This window comes from Oryx dammah, unplaced genomic scaffold, assembly GCF_014754425.2.
Source record: "Oryx dammah isolate SB20612 unplaced genomic scaffold, SCBI_Odam_1.1 HiC_scaffold_15, whole genome shotgun sequence".
In the NCBI taxonomy this organism is placed as follows: domain Eukaryota; kingdom Metazoa; phylum Chordata; class Mammalia; order Artiodactyla; family Bovidae; genus Oryx; species Oryx dammah.
The window spans coordinates 31,073,121-31,085,139 of record NW_024070199.1 but is presented as its reverse complement, the minus strand read 5'-3'; the positions used below and the strand labels follow the sequence as shown (position 1 = coordinate 31,085,139).

The following is a 12,019-nucleotide window of genomic DNA, read 5'->3' as shown; positions in this document are numbered from 1 at the left end:
AAAATATAATATAGTCTCTTTGAAGCATTGGAGAGTTAATAAGGTCCTGAGCAGTTACTGAGCTAAGATGAAGCAGAAGAAGGAAATCCAGAGAAGTAACCCAGTGTGGGGGAACCTGAGCCCTCAGGGTATCAGCTGATGGAGCGGAGAAAGTCCTGGTGCTCTCAGAACAACGCATGAAGCCCGATAGGGCCAAGTTGTTGATAATGCGCCAAGCTTTAAGTTAGGAGTTGTGTTGAAATTGACAACTGATTCTAAATTGAATGGAAATGCAGAGCCCAAAGTACCTAAGACAATGTTGAACAAAATAATGGAAACTTAATATTATAGATATCAAGACTTACTATTAAAGCTTCACTGATTAAGATGCTGAGGTTGATACAAGGATAGACAAATAGAATGGCGGTAAAGAACAGAGTCCAGGAACAAACCTGTGGACATACATTAATAGATGCTTGATTTATGCACTGTAGAGCATTGTGAAAAGGACAGTCATTTCAGTAAATGATGCTAGCTCTTGAAAATTATAGATCTGTATGTGAAAGGTGAAACAGCAAAGCTTCTAGAAGAGAATACAGTGGAATATCATCATGGGCTATTTTCATGATCTTGAAGTGAAGAATGGAAGTGAAGTCACTCAGGCATGTCCAACTCTTTGCAACCCCATGGACTGTAGCCTGCCAGGCTCCTCCACCCATGGGATTTTCCAGGCAAGAATACTGGAGTGGGTTGCCATTTCCTTCTCCATCATGATCTTGGGTTATACATAAAGCAGTAATCCTAACTGAAAAGCTTAATTATTAAACTTAAAGTTCAGAAAGTAAATTGCAATATACTATTAAGATAGTGAAAAGGGCAAATCACAAAGTGATAAAGATATTTGCAGCACATTTATCTGACCAAGGTCACATAACCAAAGTATGTAAAGAATCAGAAAAGGAGAGATAAACTGATTTTTTTTTAATTGCATGAAAACTTGAACAACAGATATCAAAATGCTGAATAAGCACAGCACAAGTTGTTCCACATCATGAGTCTTTAGGGAAATGCAAACCAAAACTTTATTAACTCATGAAAACACACTCACAAGAATGCTTAAAATTTAAGAGTAGCAATACCCAAAGTAGGCAAGGGTGTAAATCACTGGGAATTCCCATATACTGCAGGGTAGCGTGATGTGGGACAAGCAGTGTTTGGCACTGCCTACTAAGCTGTACACGTATATACCTTGTGGCCCAGCAGCTCCACTCTTAGGTGTGTATGTAGTGTGTTCTTGGCAACCTTATTCCTGATTGTCAAAAAACTAAAGAATTTCAAAGGTATATCCACAGTGGGATAGATAAATAAAGGCATGCTCATTCAGTAGATTCCTCCAGTGAAACTGAAATGAGTCATGGCTATGTGCACCTACATGGATGAGTCCCACACAAATATTGAGGGAAAGAAGCCTGATTTACCTACATACTTACACTGTATAATCCCATATATGTAAGGAGAGAGTTCAGAGTCATAGAGTTCAGGGCTGTTGTGTGGTGATAAACTTTAGGCAGTGGTACTTCTGGAGAGGAGAGTGAGCAGGCGGGTTGGAGGGAGGATCTGGAAGTGCTGGTAATGCTCTGTTGGCCCAGGTGGTGATTATACAGAAGTGTGATGACATAGAGCATCTTTTCATGTGTTTATTGGAGAAATGTCTATTCTAGTCCTTTGTCAATTTTTAATTGGTTACTTCATGTTTTTTAACTATACCTCCCATCCAGGTAAATCCTCCTTATGGTATTGCTTTAATACACAAAGGTTGAAAATCACATTCTCAGAATAGATGTTATACTTCTGTACTGTGAAGTACTCTGCAGCCCTCAAAAGAATGAAGTAGAAGCATATGTGCTCATCCAGGGTTTTTTTTTTTCCTGTGATGTGTTGTTAAATGAAAGAACAAATCACAGAGCAGTACAGTCCTGTTGTAAACTCTTAGAGGATCAGGAGGATGCATCCCTCACTGGAGAGGCGTGTGAGATTGCAAATATAGCAACAGACATTTCTTTTTTTTTCCATTTGCTCTGTACTGTTTAACTCCTTTACACTAATCATATATTACTCTTTATAGACCATAATCTCCCCTTCACTCTACCCTGTCCAAATAGGTAATTTCTAAGGTCTTAATCCAGCCACCCCATAAATAGGTATTTTGTGAAAGCAGATTTAATGCAGATGTTTTATTTAGTTTATATACCTATGTGAAAAGCAGGACAGAGGTGAGAGCATGGGCTTCAGCCTTGGGTTTTAATCCCTGTGCCTTGTTTTACTGTCCCTGTGCATGTCATTTAGTTTCTCTGATTTTTAATTTCCTCATCTAGGAAGTGAGCCAAGATTCATTTGAAGATTAGATGTAAAGCATTTAAAGCCCTCTGGATACTTAATCACTATCAGCCGTTATTATTTTATCAATTTATGGTTATCTACTATGTTATATCATTTAAATTCAGGAGTGTCTAAAATTGGGTCTATTTAGTTTATGTAGATAACTTATTTAATGTGTTATTTGTTGGTATAAATTTATGTGTAAATATTTCACAGTATACCTGTTACAAACAAATTACAGTCGCTTTCATGGGCCCATGGTGTGGAAGCCAGCTTCTTTGGATGGTCTCTTGAATAGAGTTTGCATCATAAATTTTTTTGCTAGCAGACATAGAAGGAACTGAGGTTTTCATTTTGGGGAAAGACAGTGATCAAATGTAATGCTAATGAAATCCTTACATTCATTTAAGAAGTAGTTTATAAAGCAACAGCCTGCATTTGTAATTTTGAAAGTAAAAAGTCCTTGTATTCTTTTAGAAAACTGGCCCTTCAGAATCTTGTTTTTGTTGTTGCTGTTATTTTATTTGCAATTTTGCCTAATTATAGTTTTTTTCCTTTATGTTCATTTGTTTGCTTCTGGACTGTTTCTTTCTTTGAGTGTGCAGCACTCTGCTCTTTCCTCATGTGTCACTTTAGCATGAAGCAGCCACGCTATAGCAAGTGAAAAGGTTCCGGTGTTTACTTCACTCCATGTGGAACATTGTATTGAATATTCTTCCCATTGAACACATGCTTACTTATCGCTCTGGAGGCAGATGTCTTAAGAATCAGATATTAAAATCAGTGCCCTAGGAGGCATTGCTGTAAGATTTAAAGGAGTTCCAAAATGCTAGAATGCCCAGGTATTTTTCTCTCCAAATACATAGATACATCAAGATAATACTTTTCTCACTCTCAAGGAAAAACAGAGAATTCAAAATACCACATGTTTGCAGTTGCCTTAGACTTTTAGAATACTATATTTTTATTAAATTGGACCTTGAATCTCAATACAGCCTTGCAGGATACTAAGTATGCGGAATGTATTTTTGTTCCCCACACACCCCTTTTTAACTAGTAGAGCAACTCAGAAAGACTTCCAACTATGTGCCCGAGGTTTCACAGCTGGCCTTGAGAAGTCTTTTGACCTCTCCTGGTAATCACTGCCCACACCTAGTACCCCTGGCCTTTCACCAGGTGGATTAAACTCATTTGCAATTGTTAAACTCAAAAACCAGAATTTTCCCACCACAGAGCACTGAATAGAGGTAAAGTTTATTGTTTCGTCTCCCAAAACAAATTATTTATTTAATATCTTTTGGTTCTATTACAACAAGAGAAAATAAAAATGTATTTCTGGAAATGAACAGAACAGTAATTAGGGCAAAAGATGTGTTAAAGGGTAAATGAAGATGAGAGCTTATCAGAACCTACTTCATTCGCTAGTTGTTTCAGCCATCATTCTTTCTAAGCCTCTCTAATTAATTAAAAAATATGTCTTTCGATTGCTCCTCTGCACATAAAACGTACCTCCAGACTCTACTCTGCTGTGTCATTTTCAGCCATCCTCCTCCTCTGTTCTCTGGTTCTGTTCTTTCTCCTTGTGCTCGCTGGGCTCTGCTTTGGTGTCCTCGGAACATACCATGTGATCATGTAGCTTTCCCTCTGCTCCTGCTGCCCCTCAGTCCAAATGCCGTCCTTCCCACTCCCCCCGAGTTGACATTTTCCTTGTATTTAGACTCAGGCCATAATCTTCTTGTGCATGAAAGCTCCACTGACTGGCTCTCCCTGGCCCATCTCTCCCTGACCAGCTCTCCCTGACCATTATCCCCAGGCCTGCGTCCTATGTGCCCCCATGTCAGATCTAATAGCAGCTGTTTCCCTTGCTCACTAAGTTGCCATCTCCTCACTGGTGACAAATGTGTCTCATTCATCCTTGTCTCCCCCACAGGGTATGTGCACACCGGATGCACAATTAATGCCTGTGGAATTAGTCTATCTTAATATTTACTACTAAAATAAAACTTCAGAATACAACCTTTATAACGTGTAATCCCTGACTTCAGAAAACCCCAGTGAATTCCCTTTGTGCCAGACTTAGATACTAAAACTTCAGCCTGGAATTTAAGATGCTCCATAAAATACTGGAACATTTATGTTTGTAACCTGTTTTTCCCGTTTCTCATCTCTACTCAGCATCAATAATATGTTTCCTTATTCTCCGCTTGGTTGTACTTTGGGTTTCCCCGCTTCTATGCCTGTGGTCTTTCTTCTGCTTGAGATGACTTACTCTGTTCTTCACGGAGGCTCCTTGGGCCGCTGCTTCACAAACTTGAATGTACAGTCAGTCTGCCTGGGAGAGACAGTTAAAAACTGTAGATCATGATTCACTAGGGTGGGGCCTGATGTTCTGTATGTTTAAGAAGCTCCCAGGTAATTCCATAATACTGGTCCTAAGACTATGTTTTGAATAACAAAGGCCTACAGCCTACAGTAGCTGTTCCTTGTGTCACTCATTTAGAAACAGAGTTTGGTAATAAGTTAGCTTATTTTGAATTTTATACCTCACTTTTTATGTGTCTTTTTTCTTAACATAGAATTGCTTCTGGATAGATACTCTATTGTATATTAATTTGCATCTTTATACATAGCATTTGTTTTAAAACAATTGATCAATAATTATGAATAAGAATAATTTCTACTACTAGTAATCAAAGGCCTAAACTCCCATTTAGGCCTTTGCCAGTGCTTGGAGTAGGTTCAATCTAATCTTTGCTATATATAAAGCAACTTTTCCATTTCTGATCATTTCCAGTATTCATTCATTCTGTGATCAAACATTTACTGAGTGCATACCGAGTACTAGGGCTAAAATAGTGGACACAACAAACAAAAATATTGTCATTTTGCTGTTTGTATTCAAGTTGATGAGAGGGAAAGAAAAAGGCAAACACATTAAACATACACTGAGGTGGGTGAGTGCTGTAGAGAAAAACGAAGCCTAGAAGTGAGGTTAGAAAGTACTGGGATGTGGCTCCTGTGGGGCTGTAATTTCAGAGGAGGAGAGGGGAGTGGTCAGGGAAGGGTTTATTAGAAAGTAATGTGAAAGTGAAAGTCGCCCAGTTGTTCTTTGTGGCTCCATGGATAGTCCTTGGGATTCTCCAGGCCAGAATACTGGAGCCTTTCCCTTCTCCGGGGGATCTTCCCAACCCAGGGATCAAACAAGGTCTCTCATGTTGCAGGCAGATTCTTTACCAGCTGAGCCACAAGGGGAAACCCAAGAGTACTGGAGTGGTTAGCCTATCCCTTCTCCAGGGGATCTTCTTGACCAAGGAATTGAACTGGGGTCTCCTGCATTGCAGGTGGATTCTTTACCAACTGAGCTATCAGGGAAGCCCCATTAGAAGGTAACTTTGGGAGGCAAGACCTGAAGGAGATGAGGAGTAAAGATGAGGGGTAAAGATAAGCACTTACTTGTGGGAAGAGCTTCCCAGAGGGGAAACTGCAAGTGTAAGGACACTGAGCAGTATGTGTCCAGGCTTGTTAAAGACTCAGCAGGAAGGCCGGTTTGACTAGAGCAGCGAGTGAAGACGTGGGTGAGGTCTGGAGGGTGGAAGGGCATCAGATTCTCCTTGGGGCTTGGGTGCCACTGTGTGGATTTGGACTTTCGTTTAAAGCTGGATGGGAAGACATGAGAAGGTTTTGAGCAGAGAAAATTCTATCATAAAAATTACCCAAATTATTCAAACCTTTGACAGTTTGTCTGTAAATTCTACCAGTTTCATGGCCAAAAACATATCCAGAGTCAGATCACATCTCACTCCATCGACAGCGACCCTCAGAATGACTAGAAAGTTGCCTTCTCAGGGAATTCTCTTGTTGCCCCCATTAGCCACATAGACCCATCTTAGTTCTTCACAGGATAACCTCCATTTTGTAAAATGCAAGAAGAAAGTAACAGATGACCTCTGCTGTGCCGTCAGCAGTCATTGAAAGACAGAGCATGATGAGCCACATTTTAAACTTTTATTTTAGAGTAATTATAGTCTCAGACAAAGTTACCAGAATAGTACAGAGAGGTCCCATGTATTCAAAACCCAACTTCTCCCAGTTGTCACACCTCACATAACTATACTGTACACCATCAAAACCAGGAAATGACATTGTCACCATGCAGTGAAACAGATTACAGACTTCAGTCCACTTTCACCGAGGTTTGCACACACTCACATTCTTACCTGTATTTTTACATGGCAGAAAGTGCAGCCTCTGAGTTTCAGGTGAGGGTTGTTTTGTCATTCTCCTGCACTCAGGAGAGTTACCGTCTAATTTATTTATCCCATCTGTGCTTGTATGTTGGGGAGCATGAGGGGCTCTTGAGTTGCACTGAGTGTCCCCTAGATGGCTTTTCTACAGCAGGGACTCCCCTTCACCCTGCCCCCTTTTTCCCTCTCCCCCTCCTCTTTCTGTTGGGCCCCTACCCTTGTGTCTTCAGTGCTGAGGAAGGGAGAGGGGAGGAGGGGTGGCTGTGCCGTTTCCACCATGAGTAAACTCTTGGGAGCCTCATTTCCTATTCATCAAAATCCATAAGTCCACAGCTGTTCCAATGGTAAAAAAAATCCACATGTTTTGTTCCTGTCATGCCCTGGATTTCTCTGTGATCTCTCGTATTGTGAAATCACACCAATTCATTGTTTTTCTTATTGTGGCCTACCATTTATCAACACTCCTTTATTCAGAACTGCGACCAGAGAGGAAAGAATGATAAATACTCCCCAGGCATCTTGAATTCAACAGTTCCTACTTGTGTGACCTTGGCTTCCTCATCTCTAAGACAGGAATAGTGTTCTCATCAGCTTCATAGTGTTATAAAGAAGACTGTCTATAAATTATTTAGAATCTTTCTGGCAAATGAAACATCATTTTGTTTACTAGAAACAAGTGTCCGAACATGGATTTATATTGGTATTGGTGAAAAGTCAATTAGAACAGAAAATATTAATGTACTATTAATATTTTAATATCTTCCAATTCATTAATTTTTTCATATCTAGTCAACAGTGTAGTACTGCTATTTAGTATAAATATTGAATCTTTTCAATATTTGTATAAGTAGAGCTACAATTTTAACACTTGGCAGTACATAAAGGAGGAGGTCATAATCAGAAACATTTAATTCTGGATTTTTTTGTTGTATTGAAGTATAGTTGATCATGTGCAATTCTTATTTTTTTAATTCTGAAAAAACTTTTCAGGTTTTAAAAATTTTCATTTGCATATTAAAAAATTGTGCATTCCAGTCTCAGAATTTTTCATGCAAAGGCGGTATACATTGATGATTTTTTTGTCTGAGTAGAAAACAATCACGACTCATTATCAGCAAAGATATTCAGAGTTATGTTCTCCCAGCCTGTCGCTGCCAATTTAATGACTCAGCCTTTTGTAGACAGTACTTCCTGCTAGATCAGGGTTTTTTTTTTTAATTTTAATTGGGTGTAAATACGATCATTTTTATAGAATACACTGTCTCCCATATGGATAGCAAATATAAACAACTGAATAGTCAGTGACTTTTTAAAAAGTTAAAGTATTAATTAAGTATCAGTTTAGTCCTAGTGTTTTCTGAGCAGAAGATATGTACCTGTGTGAAGTAGGTGGGTGGAGTTATCCTGGCGAAGCCTGTTCTGCAAGTGTAGTTGGGCTGGGGCGTCTCTGCTGTGTTGGAAAGCAGGACAAGCAAAGAGAGGATTAAGCTCCTGCAGGCAGAGCTCTCCCGTGCACACAAACCACTCTGCCTGACTAAAGACCAGAAACCGGGGCTAAGGAAACTGCTGGGAGCAGACCTGGAACCTCCGCGTGCTGGGAAGGTCTGACTGGGAGTCACCCCGTGGTGGTGGATAAGTCTGAGCCGGTGTGGTTGTCCTTCATTCTGCACGGAATGCAGAGCCACGGTGTCCTGTTGAGCCTACTGCCGAGTGCAGCCATTTGGAATAATTTTAATTATTGATCCTAAAACCTGTGCCACAGCGAGAGGTAAGGACATCTCAGTCGATTATTCAGTGTTTGACAAATATTTCACTGAGACTATTTTTTATTGCATTTGGGCACGTATTTCCTTGGCTGCTTTTAGGTGAGTGGCTAATTATTTAACTATCCACAAATGGAATAACTGAGCTTTAACCTTTGGCATGGTTGTAGAGAGGTGATCATTTTTTGAAGTAGATTTAACTATGTAGGTATTATCTCTTACTTTCCTAGGTTCAGGAAATACTTATTTTAAAATTTCAGATCAGCTTATTTCTTAATGCTTTCCAGACCTCAGGTTAATGTGCAAAAGCTTGCATGTTAAAAGAACATATCTGTTTCATAAGCAGCAAATATATATCATATTTAAAATTTTTTTTCCTGCTAGGTAAATAACATCTCAGTTATTGACAAATAGAAAATAGGCAGCACTGATTTACTGTAAAGAATTTGGTAGTCTGTGTAGACTGTTCAAATTAGCACAAGGAAGTAATCATTCTGCCCTTTTTCTCCTCATTGGCATTTGTAAGGATAGCTATCTTTATCCATGATATATTTGCATTAATTCTTTTTTTCCATATTTGTATGGTGCTTCTTCAGATCTTGGTTATAAATATTTTTCATTAAGATAACATGGAGACCACAGTTTTCTCTGAATCACAGACTAGCCCTGTTAAGAAGTTGAACATTTTTCTTTTCTACTACTGTTTAAATAATATTGATATTTTGATTTTCAAAACCACAAATGGAGAAAGCTCAGAATTTAAAGCTCCTTTTCACTGTCAACTTTTAAAGAAGCACCAGTTACTCATATGATAATGGTTTACGACTCTGACTTCTTTTTTAGCATATTATGTAGTACTATGATATTCAAGATGAGAGAGCAGAAATCCGAAGTTTCTTAGGTTAAGTTTGCACATATACGGGCAGAAACTAGAAAGTGACCCTGTGTTTACATGCACCTTTCCTTAGTGACCTCAGCCCTGAATTTAGGAGGTAAGACCAGATACGATCAAACCTGGTTTGTAAAGCCAACGCAGGTCCTGGTTAGCCCTGTACCTCGGAGGATTCTACAAATGTTCAGAGAAACTGCAGTGGTGAAACAACTCCTGTTTATTGACACACGCGTGATGCAGCTGCTGCTGCTAAGTCGCTTCAGTCGTGTCCGACTCTGTGCGATCCCATAGACGGCAGCCCACCAGGCTCCCCTGTCCTGGGATTCTCCAAACACTGGAGTGGGTTGCCATTTCCTTCTCCAATGCATGAAAGTGAAAAGTGAAAGCGAAGCTGCTCAGTCATGTCCGACTCACAGTGACCCCATGGACTGCAGCCTACCAGGCTCCTCCGTCCATGGATTTTCCAGGCAAGAGTCCTGGAGTGGGTTGCCATTGCCTTCTCCAACCCTGAGTGATAGATATTGTTATTGCCGTTCTCACTGTGTGTTTGAGGGAACTGGACTTAAATAGGTCATTTGCTCAAGTCCTTGCATGTGGTAAGTGATTAGAAAATAGATTCCAGCCCTCAGGTCTATCTGACTCCAAGGTCCAAGTTCTTATTTCCCAGGCCAAAGGTCAGATCTTCCGTAAAGCAGGCTTCTAAGGCATCTGCCTTTAAATAGAGTTCTCCTTATCTGTTCTGTCTTCTTCAGTTATGGGATGTTTCTGCTCCAGCTCCTGCAGAAGGAAAGGATGGGAAGGGAAGGGGGAAATAACCTACATAAACAAAACCCACCCTGATCATATCAGTGTTCCACACCAAACTTCATAGCTTAATAAAGTACACAGGGTTTTTTTACATCAAAGTGAAATATGATTACATTTTAATCTAATAAAAAAATAATTTCAAGAAAACAATTTTCACACTGTTAAGATTAAGGTTCAACATGTTCTTATTTCTAGAACTTCAGCAATAGAATTTAAATTAATTTTTATTGGAGTCTCGTTGCTTTACAGTTGCTTTACAGTGTTGTGTTAGTGTCTACTGTACAGCAAAGTAAATCAGCTACATGCATGTCTCCCTTTCCTTGGATTTCCTTCCCATTTAGTTTTTTTATAGTTCTCTTACTTTTGATGTTACTGAATTCCTAAGAATCTGTGCTTATTCCAATCTAATCTATAAGACAGATATATAAATCAGTGTTCTCTTAAAATAGTACTAGCTTTTAAGCTTCATATCAAATAGTACTAGTTCACCTTGGAAAAATGAGAGCCCAGATTATTTAAAAATCCTCAGCAGAGATGCTTCTACAGTCTTTTTATTATAACCCATTCTAGTATTAGAATCCTTTAGTGTCAGGAATTTATATCCACCTCATGTTTCCTCCCACTCTCCTCTGCTAAAATGCAAATCTTTTTGTTCTGTATTTAGAAATGAAATTAGTCAAGAGTCTTTTATATAATAACTGAGGTGGTAGAGCTACCGAGATGAAAAGAAAATTTTACTTTGTTTTTGTACAGAGTTGAGGAACAAAACCAATCACATTTCTTGTTTTAATTTGTAATTTAAAATTTAAAAATAAAAGTACCAGTTTAGCAAGAAAAATGTAAAATTTACTTATATTACCCTAAAATCACATAAGCTAAATTTGAGCCTTCTTTCATGTTCATTACTAAAATTTGTAAGTCCCAGAAAAGTAAACATATGATGTGAATAAGAAGACTGTCCTAATCATACCCTGATGCCCATTTTCCCAAGGAAACAGTGATTTTTGAAGCTCTTATCGTAGCATGCCCTTCGTGGTTTATCTATCACTTTTTATGTCCTGCCCTGGGAAGAGCAGCAGTATGAAGTTGCTTTGGTTTCATTCTTAACTCTGAGGAGATATTTTTATTCAAACACCCAAGTATTTTAGGGAACACAGGCAAGCTGTTCCATGTAAGAGTTGTATTGGATATTCTGAAGAAGCAGTTTGTTGCCAGTTTTCTGCTTCTCTTTTTCCTAATGAACTGTTCTTATCTCCTCTGTGTCTGAACAGCTCTTCTTGAAAATTTACTACAGATTTATTTTCTAGATCTGTTAGTTTTATCCATTTGCACTCCTGTCTGTTTCGCCTATTGAAATGCCTCCTCTTCTCTGCTATGAGTAAATGGAAACCTATTTGACTTACCTAACTGTTAGTAGCTTCCGCTTGCTGTGTGTGCATGCATGCTCAGTTGCTCAGTTGTGTCCGACTCTTTGCGACCTTAGGGACTGTAGCCTGCCAGGCTCTTCTGTCCATGGAATTCTCCAGGCAAGAATACTGGAGTGGGCTGCCATTTCCTCCTCCAGGGGATCTTCCTGACCCAGGGATCTCTTGTGTCTCCTGCATTGGCAGACAGGTTCTTTACCATAGCGCCACCTGGGAAGCCCCATTAGTAGCTTTCCAGGTTTTCAAACAAGAGCCATTACTGTCAGAGCTATTTTATATTCAGTATTGCATGCACAGGACATTTCTCAAATACCTGGTTTCCTCCTTTGAGGTTGGAATGTACAGATGCCAGAACCCTTCCAGCGGCCACATTACAGAACCTCATCCCTGGCCTGGGCTGGTCCCTGATGTTACCCCAGCAGTTGTCACACACATCAGTCTGAGAACTGTGTTTTTTCTCTTATTTCCAAAATTGTTTATGATTCTGTACTTTCTTATTCCATAATAACTTCAACAGTATGTTAAGGTTTA

General features: G+C 39.3%; 1 protein-coding gene across 4 annotated transcripts in view; it reads left to right on the top strand.

The window, feature by feature from the left end:
• ARHGAP32 (Rho GTPase activating protein 32) overlaps positions 1-12,019 on the top strand; it is a 128,616-nt gene that overhangs the window by 79,796 nt on the left and 36,801 nt on the right. Inside the window, exon 1 of one of the 4 annotated variants that reach the window (XM_040255661.1) lies at positions 7,982-8,370. The exons of the other annotated variants lie outside the window; for them this stretch is intronic. The gene's annotated coding sequence lies outside the window, so the exon portion shown is untranslated. Of the gene's footprint in view, positions 1-7,981; positions 8,371-12,019 lie in introns of those variants that run through there. 4 annotated transcript variants of the gene reach the window in all.